This window comes from Anomaloglossus baeobatrachus, chromosome 5 (genome assembly GCF_048569485.1).
Source record: "Anomaloglossus baeobatrachus isolate aAnoBae1 chromosome 5, aAnoBae1.hap1, whole genome shotgun sequence".
In the NCBI taxonomy this organism is placed as follows: domain Eukaryota; kingdom Metazoa; phylum Chordata; class Amphibia; order Anura; family Aromobatidae; genus Anomaloglossus; species Anomaloglossus baeobatrachus.
The window spans coordinates 318,035,436-318,058,900 of NC_134357.1; positions in this window are offsets into that span (position 1 = coordinate 318,035,436).

Genomic DNA, 23,465 nt, shown 5'->3' on the forward strand with positions numbered 1-23,465 from the left:
CGAAATGTGGGGATAGTACAGTCCTGCCGGTTTGAGGCGCCCCCTTTTAGCGGTCGGGTCATGCTCCGGTGCAGTGGCTCTAATGGCTTACCATCCACAAGCCCGGTAAGATGCTAAAAATGGGTGAGATTTGGCCCGGGGTGTGGAGCTCACATGAGAACGTCCTCCCTCATCAGAGTCCACGCATGCACCTCCTAAAATGTTGTTTTAACCCCAGATTTCCAATATTCAAAAGGTGAATAGGTAATAAAGGCCTGATAATATGTTACCCAATTTCTCCTGAATGTTGCAATACCCCACATGTGACTGTACAGTACTGTTTGGCCATATGGCAACACTTGAGAGGGAAGGAGCGCCATTTGATATTTGGAGCACAGATTTTCCTAGAATAGTTTGTGGACTCCATTTGCAAACCCCCAAAGTGCCAGAACAGCAGAAAACCCCCTCAAGTGACTAAATTTTGAAAATTACACGTCTCTGAGAGTTCATCTAAGGGGGTAGTGATGATTTATTCTTTGGAAAAGAACAATGAACTCAAATGCAGTGAATGTTGCAGAATTAAAAATTGGAATTGCAAATAAGCCCTTGTAATGCTTAGTACATTCTAGTTCTTGTACATGATGCATCTAGCTCATACTTCTAAAGACATATGGCCTCTCCTTACTACAATAATGCTAAACATGTAGACATTAACCATTGTTTAGGCACGTTTTGGTGCTGAGAAGGGTGGGCATGTGAATTTGGGAGTACAGATTTTGCTGAATTTTTTTTTTATGGTGTGAGTTGAATGCTATTTAGTATCAATGTAGAGTACAGCGTATTTTGAATCAGCTCACATATATCCTGTACTCTATGTTGAGGACTTACATTAAGGTTTCCATCACTGCACTTAAGCGCACATCTAAAAAGCACGTAAAAAGATGGACACCACCAGAACACAGGTCAGAAGGGTGTTCAAAGTGACTCCCTCTATCTTATTACAGCAAATTATATTTTTGAAATTTTATCAGAATCACGTTTTTCAAAGATTTACATACTGTATTATACCCGATGTGAGCGCTCAGTGTACAGGACAGGATAAATATGAGTCACGCCATACTGTGATCTTTGGGAGGCAAAATGACAAAAATCAACAGCAATTGAGGAATTGGTTTTCTTTATTTATTTAGCTGTACACCGTGCGGTATTAGTGATAAGGCAACTTTATTCCTCAGATCAGTACCATTACAGCAATACCAGATTTATATATATTTTTTTTTATTTGGCTACTATTATATCACCAAATTGTGAATGGTATAGTTTTTTATTTTTATTTTTTTGCCAACATAGTCATGTGAGACTTGTTTTCTGCTAAATAAATTGAAGTTTTTATTGATACCAACATCATTTTTTCTTATTGCTTTCTATTCTGCTTTTTGTGAGGCACAATCAAGAAGAAACAGCAATTTAGAATTATGGTTTTTTACACCATTCACCGTGTCATAAAAGTGATAAGACCGTTTTATTTTTTTTGGTCAGATTACAGTGAAACCACACTTATATATTTTTTATGTTTTGCCACTTATACCATAAAAACATTTATTTATAGAAAAAAAATCGTTTTTGCATTGCGGTATTTTGAGAGCAATCGTTTTTTTTTCATTTTTTTTCACTAATGGAGCTGTTTGGCAGCTTGTTTTTTCCGGGACAAGATGATTTTTTTTTGCGATGCCATTGTTATTTATACTATTTATTGTGTTCTCTTCCACTTTTTGTCAGCTGTATGAAGAAACGACAGTTTTTGCACCTTTTTTTTAAAGTGTTCAATGAAGTTGTTAATAGAGTTGAGCGCGGTTCGTGGTTCGTGGTTCTCCAGTTCGCGGCTCGAGTGATTTTGGGGCATGTTCTAGATCGAACTAGAACTCGAGCTTTTTGCAAAAGCTCGGTAGTTCTAGAAACGTTCGAGAACGGTTCTAGCAGCCAAAAAACAGCTAAATCATAGCTTGGTTTCTGCTGTAATAGTGTAAGTCACTCTGTGAATCAAACTATTATCACATTTCAGTGTATAGTGTGCGTGAACAGCGCCTTCAGATCACTGCTGTTTCTATAATGGCGATCGCCATTTTTTTTTTTTTTTTTTCTTGTCTTCCTTCCCTAAGCGCGCGCGTCTTGTGGGGCGGGCCAGCATGTCAGCCAATCCCAGACACACACACAGCTAAGTGGACTTTGAGCCAGAGAAGCAACGGCATGTGTGATAGGATCTGCATGTCACATGTCCCTGCATTATAAAACCGGACATTTTCTTCACGGACGCCATTATCTGCCTTCTGCGTCTTTGGTGTCAGACATCACTGTCGCAGCTCCGTCTTCCTGAGTCCTATAGCCGATACAGCTGTATGCGCTGCATACACAGCGTTAGACAGCTTAGGGAGAGCACTTTATAGCAGTCCTTTTAAGGGCTCCAACCGGCAGGGTCAGAGAGCCATAGGTGACAGGTCCTGCAAACAGCAACAGCGTCTGTGTAGCCCAGGTCAGGGATTTCCTACCTGCATTTCACCATTAGGAGGGAATAGAAAGGCAGTCTTCCATTCCTCTACCCAGAGCACCACAATCCTGCCACTGTACCCTCTTGTCCTCTGCACACTCCAACTGATAACTAAGCCATTATACTAGCAAACACTCAGTGTACCTAGTGGCATCCTATACGTGGCTATTGGACTTTGCTATAGTCCCACTAGTGCAAAGACATTTGCAGAGCGCGTCTGCCTGCATTGCACACTACAACTCATTCTAACCAAGCCATTATACTAGCAAACACTCAGTGTACCTAGTGGCATCCTATACGTGGCTATTGGACTTTGCTATAGTCCCACTAGTGCAAAGACATTTGCAGAGCGCGTCTGCCTGCGTTGCACACTACAACTCATTCTAACCAAGCCATTATACTAGCAAACACTCAGTGTACCTAGTGGCATCCTATACGTGGCTATTGGACTTTGCTATAGTCCCACTAGTGCAAAGACATTTGCAGAGCGCGTCTGCCTGCGTTGCACACTACAACTCATTCTAACCAAGCCATTATACTAGCAAACACTCAGTGTACCTAGTGGCATCCTATACGTGGCTATTGGACTTTGCTATAGTCCCACTAGTGCAAAGACATTTGCAGAGCGCGTCTGCCTGCGTTGCACACTACAACTCATTCTAACCAAGCCATTATACTAGCAAACACTCAGTGTACCTAGTGGCATCCTATACGTGGCTATTGGACTTTGCTATAGTCCCACTAGTGCAAAGACATTTGCAGAGCGCGTCTGCCTGCGTTGCACACTACAACTCATTCTAACCAAGCCATTATACTAGCAAACACTCAGTGTACCTAGTGGCATCCTATACGTGGCTATTGGACTTTGCTATAGTCCCACTAGTGCAAAGACATTTGCAGAGCGCGTCTGCCTGCGTTGCACACTACAACTCATTCTAACCAAGCCATTATACTAGCAAACACTCAGTGTACCTAGTGGCATCCTATACGTGGCTATTGGACTTTGCTATAGTCCCACTAGTGCAAAGACATTTGCAGAGCGCGTCTGCCTGCGTTGCACACTACAACTCATTCTAACCAAGCCATTATACTAGCAAACACTCAGTGTACCTAGTGGCATCCTATACGTGGCTATTGGACTTTGCTATAGTCCCACTAGTGCAAAGACATTTGCAGAGCGCGTCTGCCTGCGTTGCACACTACAACTCATTCTAACCAAGCCATTATACTAGCAAACACTCAGTGTACCTAGTGGCATCCTATACGTGGCTATTGGACTTTGCTATAGTCCCACTAGTGCAAAGACATTTGCAGAGCGCGTCTGCCTGCGTTGCACACTACAACTCATTCTAACCAAGCCATTATACTAGCAAACACTCAGTGTACCTAGTGGCATCCTATACGTGGCTATTGGACTTTGCTATAGTCCCACTAGTGCAAAGACATTTGCAGAGCGCGTCTGCCTGCGTTGCACACTACAACTCATTCTAACCAAGCCATTATACTAGCAAACACTCAGTGTACCTAGTGGCATCCTATACGTGGCTATTGGACTTTGCTATAGTCCCACTAGTGCAAAGACATTTGCAGAGCGCGTCTGCCTGCGTTGCACACTACAACTCATTCTAACCAAGCCATTATACTAGCAAACACTCAGTGTACCTAGTGGCATCCTATACGTGGCTATTGGACTTTGCTATAGTCCCACTAGTGCAAAGACATTTGCAGAGCGCGTCTGCCTGCGTTGCACACTACAACTCATTCTAACCAAGCCATTATACTAGCAAACACTCAGTGTACCTAGTGGCATCCTATACGTGGCTATTGGACTTTGCTATAGTCCCACTAGTGCAAAGACATTTGCAGAGCGCGTCTGCCTGCGTTGCACACTACAACTCATTCTAACCAAGCCATTATACTAGCAAACACTCAGTGTACCTAGTGGCATCCTATACGTGGCTATTGGACTTTGCTATAGTCCCACTAGTGCAAAGACATTTGCAGAGCGCGTCTGCCTGCGTTGCACACTACAACTCATTCTAACCAAGCCATTATACTAGCAAACACTCAGTGTACCTAGTGGCATCCTATACGTGGCTATTGGACTTTGCTATAGTCCCACTAGTGCAAAGACATTTGCAGAGCGCGTCTGCCTGCGTTGCACACTACAACTCATTCTAACCAAGCCATTATACTAGCAAACACTCAGTGTACCTAGTGGCATCCTATACGTGGCTATTGGACTTTGCTATAGTCCCACTAGTGCAAAGACATTTGCAGCACGTCTGCCTGCGTTGCACACTCCAACTAATTATAACTAAGTTGCATTGTCAGGGATATTTATTCTTTATTATTCTGCTGTTAATAAAGCTAGACCACCACTGCAATCTTCACCACCTCTCAATTTTTACTACCACATTTTCAGTCCACAATCTTGTCGCAATCAACATGAGTGGCAAAATGACAGATGCTGGTGGAAAGGGGAAGAGGCGTGGTGGAAAAGGCAAAAAAGGTTTTGTCCGTGGGGAAGGTGGCAAAGCTCCATTATCATCTGCTGAAGATAGACCATCTACCAGCAAAAGTAAGATGTCTACTACTTACCGTGGACAATCCGATGTGCTCCCTTTTTTACGGACACGAACAACAGGAAGAAAGGTAGATGATGGGCAAAAAAGGAAAATGCTTGAATGGATCTCAAGTGGTCCAACAAGTGCCCTCTCAGCCACTTCAAGTACCGCATCCAAAAAACACCAGTCCTCTGAGTTGTCATCCCAATCACACTTGATTTCTCCCAGCTCTGAAGTCTCCATCAGCCCTGCACAGTATGGTGGAACTGAGATGGCTGAGTCTGCAGAGCTGTTCAGTCACACTATAGCCTGGGAATCAGAGGTCTGCTCCCAAGCTACAGTGAGTACAGAACAGGAAATGGTCTGCAGTGATGCCCAGAACCTTTGTGACTCAGATTCAGGCCGTGAGGACCAAGTTTCTGAGCATAATGTTGACCCTTTGTCACAAACTGTAACACCTGTGGTTATAGACAATGAGGAACATACTGATGAAGATGAGACGCAGATACCCGATTGGGATGACAACTTAAATATTCCGTCAGGGCAAGAAGAGGCTCGGTCTGAGGGGGAGGGGAGTGCAAACACAACAATTGATGATGACGTTCTAGATCCCACCTACTGTCAACCCCCAGTCAGGCACTCGAGGAGGTCAACAGAGGCGGTGGAGGAGGATGCAACCGACAACGAAGTTACCTTGCGCCTTCCTGGACAGAGTCGGAGCACTGGTAGCACGTCTACAACTGCATCCTCAGCCACCACTCTGCCTATGAGCATTATTCGGGGTGGATCAACAGGTCGCATGGCCTCTAAGCCTTGCCTAGCCTGGTCCTTTTTTCACATCGAAAAAGATCGCCCAACTCATGTGATATGTAACATTTGTCATGATTCTCTTAGTAGAGGTCAAAAGCTCAGCAGTTTGACAACTTCTTCCATGAATCGTCACATGAATAAATATCATAAGTCCCGGTGGGAAGCTCACCGTGCTGCAATGCGGCCTAGCGGAGCGAACCATCCACCGCCCGCCCCTTCCACTGCATCCGCGCGCTCTTCATCTTCTAGGACTGTGGGGACAGCTGCCACACCTGTTTTTCCACGCAAAACTTCCACCACTGTAACCGCAACAGGCAGTTTGCTTGTAAGGTCGTCAGTTGGTTTGGAAGGGGAAACAAGTGAGTGTGTACAGCTCTCTCAGACATCGATAGCACCAACGTTGGATGAAGGCAACATCATGTCTCCGCCTGCACTTTCCTCACAAACCTGCATTTTTCCAGGGACACCCTACTCAACACCGTCTACACACAGCAGCCAGATCTCTGTCCCTCAGATGTGGTCAAATAAAAGGCCACTTCCTCCGACCCATGACAAAGCTAAGAGGTTGACTCTATCCCTCTGTAAGCTGTTGGCTACCGAAATGCTGCCTTTCCGCCTAGTGGACACACAGGATTTTAGAGACCTTATGTCTGTCGCTGTGCCCCAGTACCAGATGCCTAGTCGCCACTACTTCTCTAAGAAAGGTGTGCCCGCGCTACACCAGCATGTCGCACACAACATCACCGCTTCCTTGAGAAACTCTGTGTGTGAACGGGTGCATTTCACCACCGATACTTGGACCAGTAAGCATGGACAGGGACGTTACATGTCGCTGACTGGGCACTGGGTAACTATGGTGATAGATGGTGAAGGGTCTGCTGCACAAGTCTTGCCGTCCCCACGACTTGTGTGTCAATCCTCTGTCTGTCCAAGTTCCGCCACTGCTTCTGCATCCTCCACCTCATCTGGGTCCTCCACCTCCGCCCCAAGCCTGCCTGGTCAGGCCACCAGCGTTCTCACTGCGCAGAAGGAATCACGCACCCCTCATTACTATGCTGGCAGCAGAGCGCAACGGCATCAGGCGGTCTTTAGCTTGACATGTCTTGGTAATAAGAGTCACACAGCTGAGGAGTTGTGGTCAGCTTTGCGGTCCGAGTTTAATAAATGGTTGTCTCCACTCAAACTGCAGCCTGGTAAGGCCGTGTGCGACAATGCTGCAAACCTGGGTGCGGCACTTCGCCTGGGCAAGGTGACACACGTACCTTGTATGGCTCACGTGTTGAACCTTGTCGTGCAGCAATTTTTAACACACTATCCCGGCCTAGATGGCCTTCTGAACAGGGCACGAAAACTGTCAGCTCACTTCCGCCGTTCAAGCGCCGCAGCAGAGCGACTTGCATCGCTCCAGAAGTCTTTCGGCCTGCCGGTTCATCGCCTGAAATGCGATGTGGCGACACGCTGGAATTCAACTCTCCACATGTTACAGCGACTGTGGCAGCACCGCAGAGCCCTGGTGCAATACGTCATGACGTATAGCCTGGGCCAACGAGATGCAGAGGTGGGGCAGATCACCCTGATGGAGTGGTCTCAGATCAAGGACCTATGCACCCTTCTGCACAGTTTCGACATGGCGACGAATATGTTTAGCTCTGACAATGCCATTATCAGCATGACGATTCCAGTCATTTACATGCTGGAGCACACGCTAAACACTATTCGGAGTCAGGGGGTGGGACAACATGAAGGGGAGGAACTACAGGAGGATTCATATGCGCAAGGGACAACAACATCACGAAGGTCCAGACGTTCATCATCACCAACGCAGCAGGCATGGGACCATGGGGGACAGGGATCGACAAGGGCGCATAGTAGCAGGCGAAATGTTGAGCAAGGTGCAGGAGAACATGAAGAAATGGAGGACGAACTGTCCATGGACATGGAAGACTCAGCGGATGAGGGAGACCTTGGTCAAATTTCAGTTGAAAGAGGTTGGGGTCAGATGTCAGAGGAAGAAAGAACGGGTAGCACCTCTATGCCACAAACACAGCATGGACTTGGTCCGCATGGCTGCGCAAGACACATGAGTGCCTTTTTGTTGCACTACCTCCAACATGACAGTCGTATTGTCAAAATTAGAAGTGATGATGACTACTGGATTGCCACACTATTAGATCCCCGGTACAAGTCCAAATTTTGTGACATAATTCCAGCCATAGAAAGGGACGCACGTATGCAGGAGTATCAGCAGAAGCTGTTACTAGATCTTAGCTCGGCTTTTCCACCAAACAACCGTGCAGGTGCAGGGAGTGAATCTCCCAGTTGTAACTTGACAAACATGGGACGGTCTCGTCATCTTCAACAGTCTACCCGTACCAGTAGGACCTTTTCTGGTGCCGGTAACAGCAATTTTATGGAATCTTTTCATAATTTTTTTAGACCCTCTTTTGCAAGGCCACCAGAGACAACAAGTCTGACACATAGTCAACGGCTGGAGAGGATGATACAGGAGTATCTCCAAATGAACATCGATGCCATGACTGTGCAACTGGAGCCTTGCTCCTTTTGGGCTTCAAACCTACAAAAATGGCCAGAGCTCGCAACTTACGCCTTGGAGATTTTGTCGTGTCCAGCTGCCAGCGTTGTCTCTGAACGTGTATTCAGTGCTGCTGGGTGTGTGCTGACAGATAAGCGCACGCGTCTGTCCAGTGACAATGTGGACAGACTGACGTTCATCAAAATGAACAAGTCATGGATCCAGAAGGAATTTACTACCCCTGTGTCATCCTGGGGAGAGTAAATGCTTGTGGATTTGGAATGTGCTTGATGCAAATCAAAACATCCTGTTTGCAACTAGGGCCCAAGTGCTGCCACTGATGGGGTGGGTGTCTGTGTGGCCCAATTTTTGGAAAAAAGGGAGACTCCGCTTGGAGTAACCCTTGCTTGCTGTGTTTTTAAAAGAAGCCAAGATGAACAGAGCTGGGATCAGGAAAGACTTTGCTACCTACCCCGGTGTCATCCTGGGGACGGCTAAGAATAGCGTATTTTTGAATGTGCTTGATGCAAATCAAAACATCCTGTTTGCAACTAGGGCCCAAGTGCTGCCACTGATGGGGTGGGTGTCTGTGTGGCCCAATTTTTGGAAAAAAGGGAGACTCCGCTTGGAGTAACCCTTGCTTACATTGTTTTTAAAAGAAGCCAAGATGAACAAGTCATGGGTCAGCAAAGACTTTGCTACCTACCCCGGTGTCATCCTGGGGACGGCTAAGAATAGCGTATTTTTGAATGTGCTTGATGCAAATCAAAACATCCTGTTTGCAACTAGGGCCCAAGTGCTGCCACTGATGGGGTGGGTGTCTGTGTGGCCCAATTTTTGGAAAAAAGGGAGACTCCGCTTGGAGTAACCCTTGCTTGCTGTGTTTTTAAAAGAAGCCAAGATGAACAGAGCTGGGATCAGGAAAGACTTTGCTACCTACCCCGGTGTCATCCTGGGGACGGATAAGAATGGCGTATTTTTGAATGTGCTTGATGCAAATCTAGCTGTGAAGTGTACAACTGGGGCACAACTGCTGCCACTGAATGGGTGGGTGTGTGTGGGGCCCAATTTTTGGAAAAAAGGGGAGACTCCGCTTGGAGTAACCCTTGCTTACATTGTTTTTAAAAGAAGCCAAGATGAACAAGTCATGGGTCAGCAAAGACTTTGCTACCTACCCCGGTGTCATCCTGGGGACGGCTAAGAATAGCGTATTTTTGAATGTGCTTGATGCAAATCAAAACATCCTGTTTGCAACTAGGGCCCAAGTGCTGCCACTGTTGGGGTGGGTGTCTGTGTGGCCCAATTTTTGGAAAAAAGGGAGACTCCGCTTGGAGTAACCCTTGCTTGCTGTGTTTTTAAAAGAAGCCAAGATGAACAGAGCTGGGATCAGGAAAGACTTTGCTACCTACCCCGGTGTCATCCTGGGGACGGATAAGAATGGCGTATTTTTGAATGTGCTTGATGCAAATCTAGCTGTGAAGTGTACAACTGGGGCACAACTGCTGCCACTGAATGGGTGGGTGTGTGTGGGGCCCAATTTTTGGAAAAAAGGGGAGACTCCGCTTGGAGTAACCCTTGCTTACATTGTTTTTAAAAGAAGCCAAGATGAACAGAGCTGGGATCAGGAAAGACTTTGCTACCTACCCTGGTGTCATCCTGGGGACGGTTAATTATGGCGTATTTTTGAATGTGCTTGATGCAAATCTAGCTGTGAAGTGTACAACTGGGGCACAACTGCTGCCACTGAATGGGTGGGTGTGTGTGGGGCCCAATTTTTGGAAAAAAGGGGAGACTCCGCTTGGAGTAACCCTTGCTTACATTGTTTTTAAAAGAAGCCAAGATGAACAAGTCATGGGTCAGCAAAGACTTTGCTACCTACCCCAGTGTCATCCTGGGGACGGCTAAGAATAGCGTATTTTTGAATGTGCTTGATGCAAATCAAAACATCCTGTTTGCAACTAGGGCCCAAGTGCTGCCACTGATGGGGTGGGTGTCTGTGTGGCCCAATTTTTGGAAAAAAAGGGAGACTCCGCTTGGAGTAACCCTTGCTTACATTGTTTTTAAAAGAAGCCAAGATGAACAGAGCTGGGATCAGGAAAGACTTTGCTACCTACCCCGGTGTCATCCTGGGGACGGATAAGAATGGCGTATTTTGGAATGTGCTTGATGCAAATCTAGCTGTGAAGTGTACAACTGGGGCACAACTGCTGCCACTGAATGGGTGGGTGTGTGGGGCCCAATTTTGGGAAAAAAAGGGAGACTCCGCTTGGAGTAACCCTTGCTTGCTGTGTTTTTAAAAGAAGCCAAGATGAACAGAGCTGGGATCAGGAAAGACTTTATCTACCTACCCCGGTGTCATACTGGGGACGGATAAGAATGGCGTATTTTGGAATGTGCTTGATGCAAATCTAGCTGTGAAGTGTACAACTGGGGCACAACTGCTGCCACTGAATGGGTGGGTGTGTGGGGCCCAATTTTTGGAAAAAAAGGGAGACTCCGCTTGGAGTAACCCTTGCTTGCTGTGTTTTTAAAAGAAGCCAAGATGAACAGAGCTGGGATCAGGAAAGACTTTGCTACCTACCCCGGTGTCATCCTGGGGACGGCTAAGAATAGCGTATTTTTGAATGTGCTTGATGCAAATCAAAACATCCTGTTTGCAACTAGGGCCCAAGTGCTGCCACTGATGGGGTGGGTGTCTGTGTGGCCCAATTTTTGGAAAAAAGGGAGACTCCGCTTGGAGTAACCCTTGCTTGCTGTGTTTTTAAAAGAAGCCAAGATGAACAGAGCTGGGATCAGGAAAGACTTTGCTACCTACCCCGGTGTCATCCTGTGGACGGCTAAGAATAGCGTATTTTTGAATGTGCTTGATGCAAATCTAGCTGTGAAGTGTACAACTGGGGCACAACTGCTGCCACTGAATGGGTGGGTGTGTGTGGGGCCCAATTTTTGGAAAAAAGGGGAGACTCCGCTTGGAGTAACCCTTGCTTACATTGTTTTTAAAAGAAGCCAAGATGAACAAGTCATGGGTCAGCAAAGACTTTGCTACCTACCCCAGTGTCATCCTGGGGACGGCTAAGAATAGCGTATTTTTGAATGTGCTTGATGCAAATCAAAACATCCTGTTTGCAACTAGGGCCCAAGTGCTGCCACTGATGGGGTGGGTGTCTGTGTGGCCCAATTTTTGGAAAAAAAGGGAGACTCCGCTTGGAGTAACCCTTGCTTACATTGTTTTTAAAAGAAGCCAAGATGAACAGAGCTGGGATCAGGAAAGACTTTGCTACCTACCCCGGTGTCATCCTGGGGACGGATAAGAATGGCGTATTTTGGAATGTGCTTGATGCAAATCTAGCTGTGAAGTGTACAACTGGGGCACAACTGCTGCCACTGAATGGGTGGGTGTGTGGGGCCCAATTTTGGGAAAAAAAGGGAGACTCCGCTTGGAGTAACCCTTGCTTGCTGTGTTTTTAAAAGAAGCCAAGATGAACAGAGCTGGGATCAGGAAAGACTTTATCTACCTACCCCGGTGTCATACTGGGGACGGATAAGAATGGCGTATTTTGGAATGTGCTTGATGCAAATCTAGCTGTGAAGTGTACAACTGGGGCACAACTGCTGCCACTGAATGGGTGGGTGTGTGGGGCCCAATTTTTGGAAAAAAAGGGAGACTCCGCTTGGAGTAACCCTTGCTTGCTGTGTTTTTAAAAGAAGCCAAGATGAACAGAGCTGGGATCAGGAAAGACTTTGCTACCTACCCCGGTGTCATCCTGGGGACGGCTAAGAATAGCGTATTTTTGAATGTGCTTGATGCAAATCAAAACATCCTGTTTGCAACTAGGGCCCAAGTGCTGCCACTGATGGGGTGGGTGTCTGTGTGGCCCAATTTTTGGAAAAAAGGGAGACTCCGCTTGGAGTAACCCTTGCTTGCTGTGTTTTTAAAAGAAGCCAAGATGAACAGAGCTGGGATCAGGAAAGACTTTGCTACCTACCCCGGTGTCATCCTGTGGACGGCTAAGAATAGCGTATTTTTGAATGTGCTTGATGCAAATCAAAACATCCTGTTTGCAACTAGGGCCCAAGTGCTGCCACTGATGGGGTGGGTGTCTGTGTGGCCCAATTTTTGGAAAAAAGGGAGACTCCGCTTGGAGTAACCCTTGCTTGCTGTGTTTTTAAAAGAAGCCAAGATGAACAGAGCTGGGATCAGGAAAGACTTTGCTACCTACCCCGGTGTCATCCTGGGGACGGTTAAGAATAGCGTATTTTTGAATGTGCTTGATGCAAATCTAGCTGTGAAGTGTACAACTGGGGCACAACTGCTGCCACTGAAGGGGTGGGTGTGTGTGGGGCCCAATTTTTGGAAAAAAGGGAGACTCCGCTTGGAGTAACCCTTGCTTGCTGTGTTTTTAAAAGAAGCCAAGATGAACAGAGCTGGGATCAGGAAAGACTTTGCTACCTACCCCGGTGTCATCCTGGGGACGGATAAGAATGGCGTATTTTTGAATGTGCTTGATGCAAATCTAGCTGTGAAGTGTACAACTGGGGCACAACTGCTGCCACTGAAGGGGTGGGTGTGTGGGGCCCAATTTTTGGAAAAAAGGGAGACTCCGCTTGGAGTCACCTTGCGGTGTTTTACATGACTTTAGAAGGGCGTGCCATGCCTATATCTGTGTGTCCTCCTCTTTTTCCTTGTCCAGCTGTTTTGTTTTCGCATGAGTACATGTCCTTGTCACTTTCCCATGTGTTTGTGTTGTGTTGTGAGTTGTTTGTCACCTTTTGGACACCTTTGAGGGTGTTTTCTAGGTGTTTTACTGTGTTTGTGATTGCCTGCCATTGTTTCCTATGGGCTCGAGTTCGGTTCGTCGAACGTTCGGCGAGCCGAACTCGAGCCAGACCCCCCGTTCGGCGAACCGCCTCGAGCCGAACCGGGACCGGTTCGCTCATCTCTAGTTGTTAACCAGTGTGACAGTTTTATAGTTTGAGTTGTTACAGACATGGTTATACCAAATATGTGTACTTTTTTGTTTATTTATGTTTTTTACATAAATATACATATTTACATATTTATTGGTATATTTTTTCATTTTTTGTTCTTGATTTTCAAATTTTTAAAAATTCTTTTTTTACTTTTTTAACCCCTTCACCCCCGGCCACTAAAACACCCTAATGAACGGGCCATTTTTTGCAATTCTGACCAGTGTCACTTTGACAGGTTATAACTCTGGAACGCTTCAACGGATCCTGGCGATTCTGAGGTTGTTTTACCATGACATATTGTACTTCATGTCAGTGGTAAATTTAGGCCGATATTTTTTGCGTTTATTTGTGAAAATTTAGGAAATTTTGCGAAAATTATGAAAATTTTGCAATTTTCAAACTTTGAAAATGTATGCCCATAAATTTGAGAGATATGTCACACAAAATAGTTAATAAATAAACTTTCCCACTTGTCTACTTTCCACCAGCGCAATTTTCGAAACAAAATTTTTTTTCGTTAGGAAGTTAGAAGGGGTCAAAGGTCATCAGCAATTTCTCATTTTTCCAACAAAATTTACAAAAGAATTTTTTTTAGGGACCACATCACATTTGAAGTGACTTTGAGAGGCCGAGGTGACAGAAAATACCCAAAAGTGACCCCATTCTAAAAACTGCACCCCTCACACTGCTCAAAACCACATCCAAGAAGTTTATTAACCCTTTAGGTGCTTCACAGGAACCAAAGCAATGTGGAAGGAAAAAATGAAAATTTTACTTTTTAACACAAAAATGTTACTTTATCCATAACATTTTAATTTTTATAAGGGAGAAAAGAGAAAGTGCACCCTAGAATTTATTGTGAATTTTCTCCTGAGTCCGCTGATACCTCAGATGTGGTGGAAATCAAATGTTTGGACACACGACAGGGCTCGGAAGGCAAGGAGCACCATTTGAATTTTTGAGTGCAAAATTAGCTGCACTCATTAGCGGACGCCATGTCGGGTTTGAAGACCCCCTGAGGTGCCTAAACAATGGAGCTCCCCCACAAGTGACCACATTTTGGAAACTAGAGCCCTCAAATAATTTTTCTAGATGTTTGGTGAGCACTTTGAACACCTGGGGGCTTCACAGAACTTTATATCGTTGAGCCATGAAAAGAAAACATTTTTTTTTACCACAAAATGGTTGCTTCAACTAGGTAGCTTTTTTTTTCACAAGGGTATCAGGAAAAAATGCACCATAAAATGTATTGTGCATTTTCTCCTGAGTATGCAGATACCTCATATGTGGTGGAAATCAAATGTTTGGACACACGGCAGGGCTCGGAAGGCAAGGAGCACCATTTGAATTTTTGAGTGCAAAATTAGCTGCACTCATTAGCGGATGCCATGTCGGGTTTGAAGACCCCCTGAGGTGCCTAAACAATAGAGCTCCCCCACGATTGACCCCATTTTGGAAACTAGAGCCCTCAAATAATTTTTCTAGACGTTTGGTGAGCACTTTGAATACCTGGGGGCTTCACAGAACTTTATATCGTTGAGCCGTGAAAAGAACATTTTTTTTTTTACCACAAAACGGTTGCTTCAACTAAGTAGTTTTTTTTTCCACAAGGGTATCAGGAAAAAATGCACCATAAAATGTTTTGTGCATTTTCTCCTGAGTACGCAGATACCTTATATGTGGTGGAAATCAAATGTTTGGACACATGGCAGGGCTCGGAACGCAAGGAGCACCATTTGAATTTTTGAGTGCAAAATTAGCTGCACTCATTAGCGGACGCCATGTCGGGTTTGAAGACCCCCTGAGGTGCCTAAACAATGGAGCTCCCCCACAAGTGACCCCATTTTGGAAACTAGAGCCCTCAAATAATTTTTCTAGATGTTTGGTAAGCACTTTGAACACCTGGGGGCTTCACAGAAGTTTATATCGTTGAGCCGTGAAAAGAAAAAACATTTTTTTACCACAAAACGGTTGCTTCAACTAGGTAGCTTTTTTTTCACAAGGGTATCAGGAAAAATTTCACCATGAAATTTATAGTGCATTTTTTCCTGAGTACGGCGATACCTCATATGTGGTGGAAAGTAATTGTTTGGGTGCATGGCGAGGCTCAGAAGAGAAGGAACGCCATTTGACAGCAAAATTGGTTGGAATCATTAGCGGACGTCATGTCACGTTTGGAGTCCCCCTATGGTGCCTAAACAGTGTAGCTCCCCCACAAATTACCCCAATTTTGGAACTGGACCCCCTCAAGGAATGTATCTAGATATTTGGTGAGCCCCTTGTACCCCCAGGGGCTCCACAGAAGTTGATAACGTTGAACCGTGAAAATTATTATTTTTTTTTTAACCACAAATTTTTTGCATCAATCAGGTAGTTTTTTTTTTACAACGGTATCAGGAAAAACTGCGCCATAGAACGTATTGTGCAATTTTTCCTGAGTACGTAGATACCTCATATGTGGTGTAAAGTAATTGTTTGGGCGCATGGCAGGGCTCAGAAGAGAAGGAACGCCATTTGACTTTTCAAACGCACAGACGCGGTGCACTGATCGACTGCTGCAGGACGCACATTCGGATGAGATATAAAAAGCGTCGGGGATACGGAAAAAAAAAGTCACGCCAAAAATTGACCATGGATGCAGATACGTTATGTGCATCCCTGATCAGCACTTGGCACGGACGGATGCGATACAAAAAGCGTCGCAGATACGGAAAAAAGTCACGCCAAAAATTGAGCAGGGATGCCGATTTGTTATCTGCATCCCTGATCAGCGCTCGGCGGGATGCACGGACGGATGCGATACAAAAAGCGTCGGGGATACGGAAAAAAAAAAGTCACGCCAATAATTGAGCAGGGATGCCGATCCATTATCTGCATCCCTGATCAGCGCTTGGCGGGACGCACGGACGGATGCGATACAAAAAGCGTCGGGGATACGGAAAAAAAAAGTCACGCCAAAAATTGAGCAGGGATGTCGATCCGTTATCTGCATCCCTGATCAGCGCTCGGCGGGACACACGGACGGATGAGGTGTAAAAATGGACAGGATACAGGAAAAAAAAAAAGTTATACTCACAGTACCCAGAGGATCACTGACCAGAAGAGCTGCAGAGGAACAGCTTTACAGGAGCAGCAGGCAGGACGTTGGGCAGATCAGCAGAATGCCCAGGTAGGACCCAGCGATGGAGGCAGAGGTGATCGGGCCAGTTAAGACCTCGGACTAGCCGGTGAAGACAGGTAAGAGGACGTCAGTGGGGCAGAGCAGAGGGGGAGAGGGGGGGAGAGCAGAGGGGGAGGAGGGGAGAGCAGAGGGGGAGACCGGAGAGGGAGCTGCAGAAGCAGAATAGAGATAATGGGGGAGGAAGTCAGATCGCGGGGGGGGGCAGATCGGGATGTCGGGGGGGCAGATCGCAGGGGGGCACGGGCATGGGCCATCACGGGAACGCGCACGGGGCACCACGGGAGCGCGCACGGGCTGCAAGGTGAGCACAGTACTCACGTGCAGCAGGAGCAGTGACCTCAGATACGGCGGCGGCGGTGGCGGCGGCAGCAGCGGTGGCGTGGTACCACAAGTACCAGCCACTGCACGCTGCAGACATGTTGGGGGAGGGCTCGCAGGCCAGCACAGGCCTGGGGAGGGCGGCCACCGGCAGATCAAACCGCCCCACTGCACACTGATTGGAGCGATTGCGCGTCATAGCACGATCGCTCCAATCAGTGCTGCAGGGGCTGGGGGCGACATTTTAGAGCTCTGGCTATGATTTATTGAAGCTGCTAGAGCACATCATAGCCGGATCTCACAGTATCGCAGTAATTCTGGCATTATTTTTGCCGAAATTAGTGCGAACGATGTGGTTGGCGGTTCAGATTTGAACAGCCAATCACATCGATTGTCGATAGGGGGTGGCGATGCCACCCCCCCGGGGTCAAGCAAAGGTCCCCTGCTGTAAGAAACAGCAGGGGACATCATTTGAAAGCCGTTGCTATGGCCATGGCAATCAAATGAAGTTTAGGCCGTAAAATTACGTCCCTGGTCGTTTAGTCACGTTAAAATAGGACGTCATTTTACTGCCCGCGGTCGTGAAGGGGTTAAAAACATTTTACTTACCCCTTTATGGGACTTTTATTTCCCTGATCACTGATTAGCAATACATTAGATCTGTCAATGCTGCTCTGACAGAAGCTTCTGAGATTATGCTTTTGGCATGATCGCAGAGGCTTTCCATAGCTGGGTGACTCAGGGGTTATCATGATGACCTTGGGTAACCATGGCAATGCTTAGGCATTCGGGATGACATCACGGGGCTACGATCAGACCGTAAAGGGAGATTACTCCTTCTTCTGGACAACTAATTGCTGCGATCGATATCGATAGCAGTATCTAGGGGGTTACACAGCCAGGGACAGCACGGGGAGCGTCCTGGAGAGTGAGAGCTAGGGCTTGGATGTTGGTAAGCTGAGCTCCCGGCGGCAATCGCTTGGGCACAGTTGTTATGCCCACATGATCGCCAGGACGTACCCCCGAATGCACTGGCCATCAGGACATACGGGGTACATGCAATGTCAGGAAGAGGTCAATGGCCAGTGTGAACATACTCCTACACATTGCATGTATGCAAACATATTCCAGTTCATTTCTTTTGCCTTTCTAAAGTTTTTATTGATACCACTTGAGGATAGAAAGACATTTTGATTGCTTCTTACAGCATTTTGGTGGTGTAGCAACCAAAAAAAAATACAATTTTGGTGTTTTTATTTTTTTAACATTTAAATTGTTTACCAATTCCATTGATAAAGTTTATATTTTGGTAGATCAGACTTTAATGAATTTGGCAATACCACATACAGCATGTTTTTTTATTGCTTTCATGAGGAAAAAATGGGGCACTTCAAACTTCCATGTTCTTTGCTGGGGTTTTTTCATTGCATTTCCTAGTCCCCTTAAGGGACCTGCAATTGTTTGATCACTTATACTATATACATCAATACTAGATTATTGTTGTATATAGCAAAGATCACCGTCTCCTTTGAAGCCCAGCCACAGGTTATGCTTCAATGGAGCACTGTGATGACAAGAACAGAGGTCTTCAACAGAGCCCTGGCTCTTATGGCAATCCATTGGTGCTGCCCTATAACATCGTAGGGCTGTCGATTGGCGCATTGAATGGCGCATCCCCATATCAACGTGCTCTCAATATCACTGTCAGAGACTGACCTCGGCATTTAAGAAATTAACAGTCACGGGTGGAGATCTGCTCTATTCATGGCTGATAGAGGCACAACCTGAATTCTGACTTGTGCCACACATGTACAGCAGATGTCAGTAATAGGATAACATTACAAACTATAGGAGAAGTTTAGCAATTTATGCATTTATCTACCTAGCTTTGCATGTATACTTGATAATCAATGATGAAACACTGATGTTAAAAAGCGAAATGCTGACTGATGTAAATAAGATAGCAAACACAGATGACAAATGGTCCATATTTTTACATACAAGAAGAATCATTGATGTGTGAATGAGACCTAAAAGAGTATTTTCTATCGCTGCCATTAATGACTGTAAAACTGTCTATTATACATTACAGACATTTGTAGTTGATAGTCTTCCTGGTAATTATTATTGTTCTGAGCAAAAACATGATTTAGCCCATCTGGTATATGTAACAATGTTGTTCCTGACCCCTGTTGGTCTCAATAATTGGTCATAATAATAAAGTACATTATTTTTGAAATTCTTGAAATATATGCACCTTAATATAGTTAAATAATAGACAAGAACAGAGTGTTCTTATCACATTGTACCTATTATTAGGAGAGAGAAGGGGATGAGGTCACAGTGGACACAAACCTATTGACCATTTTACTGATGTGAAAATTAATATACTTAGCATGGTTAAATATATATGTATCGTATCAGGGGAGAGGAAAGCAGGCGGAAGAAAAAATGGAGAATATGAATTAAGGGAAAGGAGGTGTGGATGAAATGATACAAATAACGGATATAGATGATAGGCTATGCGCCCTCATTGCAGATTTGGTTACAGACATTTCTGCACCATTTCCATATCTCTTGGCAGATAAAACTTCAGCTCCAAAAGCACGAGTTTTTCCATATTTTCAATGTGTTGTTTCATGCGCTTGTTTCCTGCATTTTTTTTTATGCATTTTTGACTGCTTTCATTAAAGTCAATTGGTAAAAAACGCAGCAACAAAAGCAGAAAGAACTGATAAGCCGCAGAATATTTACTGCACCAAATCTGCATGGAGAAAACCTGAATGTGTGCACTACACTTCAGGATTCTCATTAACTTTGCTGCCATCAATATTTGCCCGTAGTTTTGTGACAAATCTGCAAGCAAATATGCATCAAAAAATGTGGCAAAAATGCAACGTGCGCACACAGCCTAAAGGAGGGGAATCCTAGAGTTTTATGGACAGGAAGGTAAAAATCTCTGATAAGGCACAAGGTCATTTGCATTATAAGTGGTGATTTTCCTGAATCGAATTGGTGACTTGGCAGGATCTCAATCGGCATATCTTGCATAACATTGTTTGATAGTAGAGATGAGTGAACTGTAAAGTTCGGGGTCTGCTCAGGTGTCCGGTGCTGGAACTGGAACACGGACTTCTAACAGAAGTCTCTGGTCAAGTTTACAGTTCAGACGCTCTTTGTGTGCTGAATAAAGTTTGTTGAAAGACTGCAATCAATAAGCTTTTTGGCTGTGGGCATTTCTGCAGCCATTACAACCATGCCGAGTACTGGCATGCCTGATTGGCAGGCCATATTGCATCATCGGGTCTATAAAGAACCCAGTAACGCGATGTTCGCCACACACTGTCCTCTGGTAATTGACAAAAGCAAAGAAACGCCCCCCTACAAATTGTACATTTGCATCATTTAGTTCCTTTCAATTTAACAATATAGTGGGGTGTTAGCCTTGTTTAACAAGTTAATAAATAATTTTAAAAACAGTGTTGGGTTCTCCCATTTTTGATAACCAGATAAGGTAAAGCAGACAGTTTTGGGCTGGTAGTCCATTCAATTACTTTTATATACATTGTTTTTCTCCTAAAAATAAGAGTGTGTGTGTACAGATAAATAGATAGTCATAGATTAAACACAGGGTTTTGAGAACTCTGTTGATGTTCCAGAGTGTGACATGACTATGTTTGAATAAATGTTGACTTTTTTGGTCAAGAATACAAGGAATTACAGCTCTTTAATATGTAGCTGCCTCTTTTTCAAGTGACCAAAAGTAATTGGACAATTACCTTCGAAGCTCTTTGATGTGATGAACAAGCTGTTCCCTCATTAATCTGTTTTTAATTAAGCAGTTAAAAGGCCTGGAGCTGATTCCCGGTGTAACATTTGCATTTGGAAGTGTGACACAGGTCATCCCAGGGTACTGCACTCTCTTTCCCTTTAGTGCAGTATTCAAATCCCTCATGGTTCTTGGTCCCCATCTTACAGTGCTGCCTCCAACAGCAAATCAAATCCTAGATACACCCGGCACCAAACCCACCAGACACACCAGTGGGCGATTTAAGCGAAATAGGGTCGCCCACCTAGGGGTCAGGAAGGGAAGGTCAGTAGAGTGTCAGTGAAGGAGTATAGTGAAGGAGAAGTGGAGTGAAGTGGAGGAAGCAGGGAGCAGTGGCTCCCAAGAGTAGCTGTCTAGGTTGCAGGCGGTGGTCTGGACCTAGAGGAGTCGGACCCCCGGTCGCAGGGGTTTGAGGCAAGGTGCCTGGACCTGGTAAAGTGGACGGTCAGCAGCCTGATGCTATCACCGGTCCGGGACCAGAAGCACGAGGGGTACATGGACCCTAGGTTGGGGAGAAGCTTCAGGCAACCCGGCAATTAACCTGCAGAGAGCGGAGCCTTTATGGACTGTTCCCACTCGCTCCAGAATTGAGGCACTAGCGCAATGAGGGGATACGGCCTTCCATGTAAGCAGCGCACTAAAATCCCAAGCGTGAGCCCTGAGAGCAGGCTCCCACACTTAGACACAGTGGGGAGCAGGGCCCGGCAAGTTCCAGACTACCGGGCCACTACAGTGAATCTAAACTTTGTGTCAGGAGGCAGGTCACGGATCATCAGGTAGCACTGAAGGGGACGGGACCCGGACAAGCTCCCTTTGAGAGGCAGCGGCACCCAGAGACTCGGTTTACCTGGTTGTCAGCATCTGCTACTTGGCTGAGTGAGTACATGAGTGATCTCCCTGTCACAGCACCCAGTATCATCTTCCAGAGCCCCGGGGCATACCCCTACCTGTGGAGGGTAATGACACCTTGCTGCCCCATTCCATCATCCCGGGTACTCCCAACGGCAGCGGCGGTACTCCCAATTACCGCACACCACGGGTGGCATAACAAGCTATAATCCCCCTGTAAATATCCCCTTTTACTTTAGAGTGTGGCCCTAGGCCGCCGAGTCCAGAGACCCTCGAGCCACGAACGGACATTACCCTCGGATCCGAGCGTTTCGATATGCTGCTGGGGCGGCACAGAAGCTGTTGTTGTGAACCCACAACATGCGGTCAAAGAAACTCTCAATGGAGGAAAATCATTGGGCTGAAAAAGAGAGTCCAGTGGCTCTTACGAAGCTATTGTGAACTCCATGCCTAAGACAGTTGAGGCAGTGCTTGAAAATAATGGTGGCTACAAAAATATTGACAGTATGGGCACAATTTGGCCAATTTCACTTAAGGGTACACTCACTTTTTTTCCCAGCAGTTTACAGATTAACTGCTGTGTTGAGTTATTTAGAGGGCACACCAAATTTACCCTGTTATACAAGCTGTATACTAACTACATTGTGTCAAAATGTCATATCTTCAGGGTTGTCTCATGGAAAGATACATAGTTACGAAGGTTGAAAAATGACCTAGGTCCATCTAGTTCGACCTTCCTCCATCAATATTTATTTTGTCATTTATATCTGACAATGTTGTGTGTACTGAGGAAATCATCAATCCCTTTTTTGTGACTTTTTGTCACTTTTTAAGATACACCAATTAAAAGTTATATTTTAGGTCTAATCTTTTTCTTGACCCTGTGTTAACCCCATTGCTATTTTTGGTTCTTACTCCTTGTTGGGGTTTATAGAAGGTATTTTGCTACTTTGACTGCGTATGCCGATAAATGGCGGTGTAATACTACTGTATGTTCTGAGGATTTCGATAGCGTAGGGCAATGACAACAGAGACGAGTTCTTGGTACAAGATGTTATATAATATGTACACACGGTAGATACACAACGGGAATAAACACAGTAAAACAAACACACAAAACACTTTTACGCAACGGAGCGAAGGGGATTCCCGGGGCCACGCACCGGACTCCCCCAGGGAGACCACCAGAGCGAACCCCTGGACAGGGACTGTCCGGCAATCAACCCCGGAAGGCCTAAATGCGCAGCAGCCGGTACACAAGGGGCAAGTGGTATAGTCCAGGAGTGTCCGTACGGGAGGATTGTCCAGAGTGGTTACGAACCGGGCAGAGTGCTGATCAAGACGGCAGACGGAGTCCGGGCACAGCTTGACGCAAACCGGGTATGGTCCAGAGTCGGTCGGTAGATTTTCAGGAGAATCCAAGGCAATCAGGAAGTAGAAACAGCAAAGCAGGAGCACACAGCAAGCAGTATACTCAGGCACTGGACTGGGCTGAGAGGCGGCCTTTTAAGCAGCTGGACAGGAAGTAGGGCAACAGAACCTTAAACTCCATGTTAACTGAGGGCAAGCTCATTCAAAAGAGAACTGGAAAACCCGGAAACCTGACATTACTCCCCCCCCCAGAAACGGCCTCAGGACGGGTCAGGGCCCGGCTTGTCCGGGTACCGTCGATGAAACTGAGCGATCTTCCGTGGTGCTCGAATGTTACCCACCGGTTCCCAGGAATCGTCCTCGGGGGCGTACCCCTGCCAACGTACCAGATACTGAAGCCGACGACGATGAAGCCGGGAGTCAATAATGTCCTCAACCACGAACTGCTCCTCGCCGTCGACCATCACAGGCGGAGGAGGAGGCACGACACGACCATGAAACGTATTGGGAGA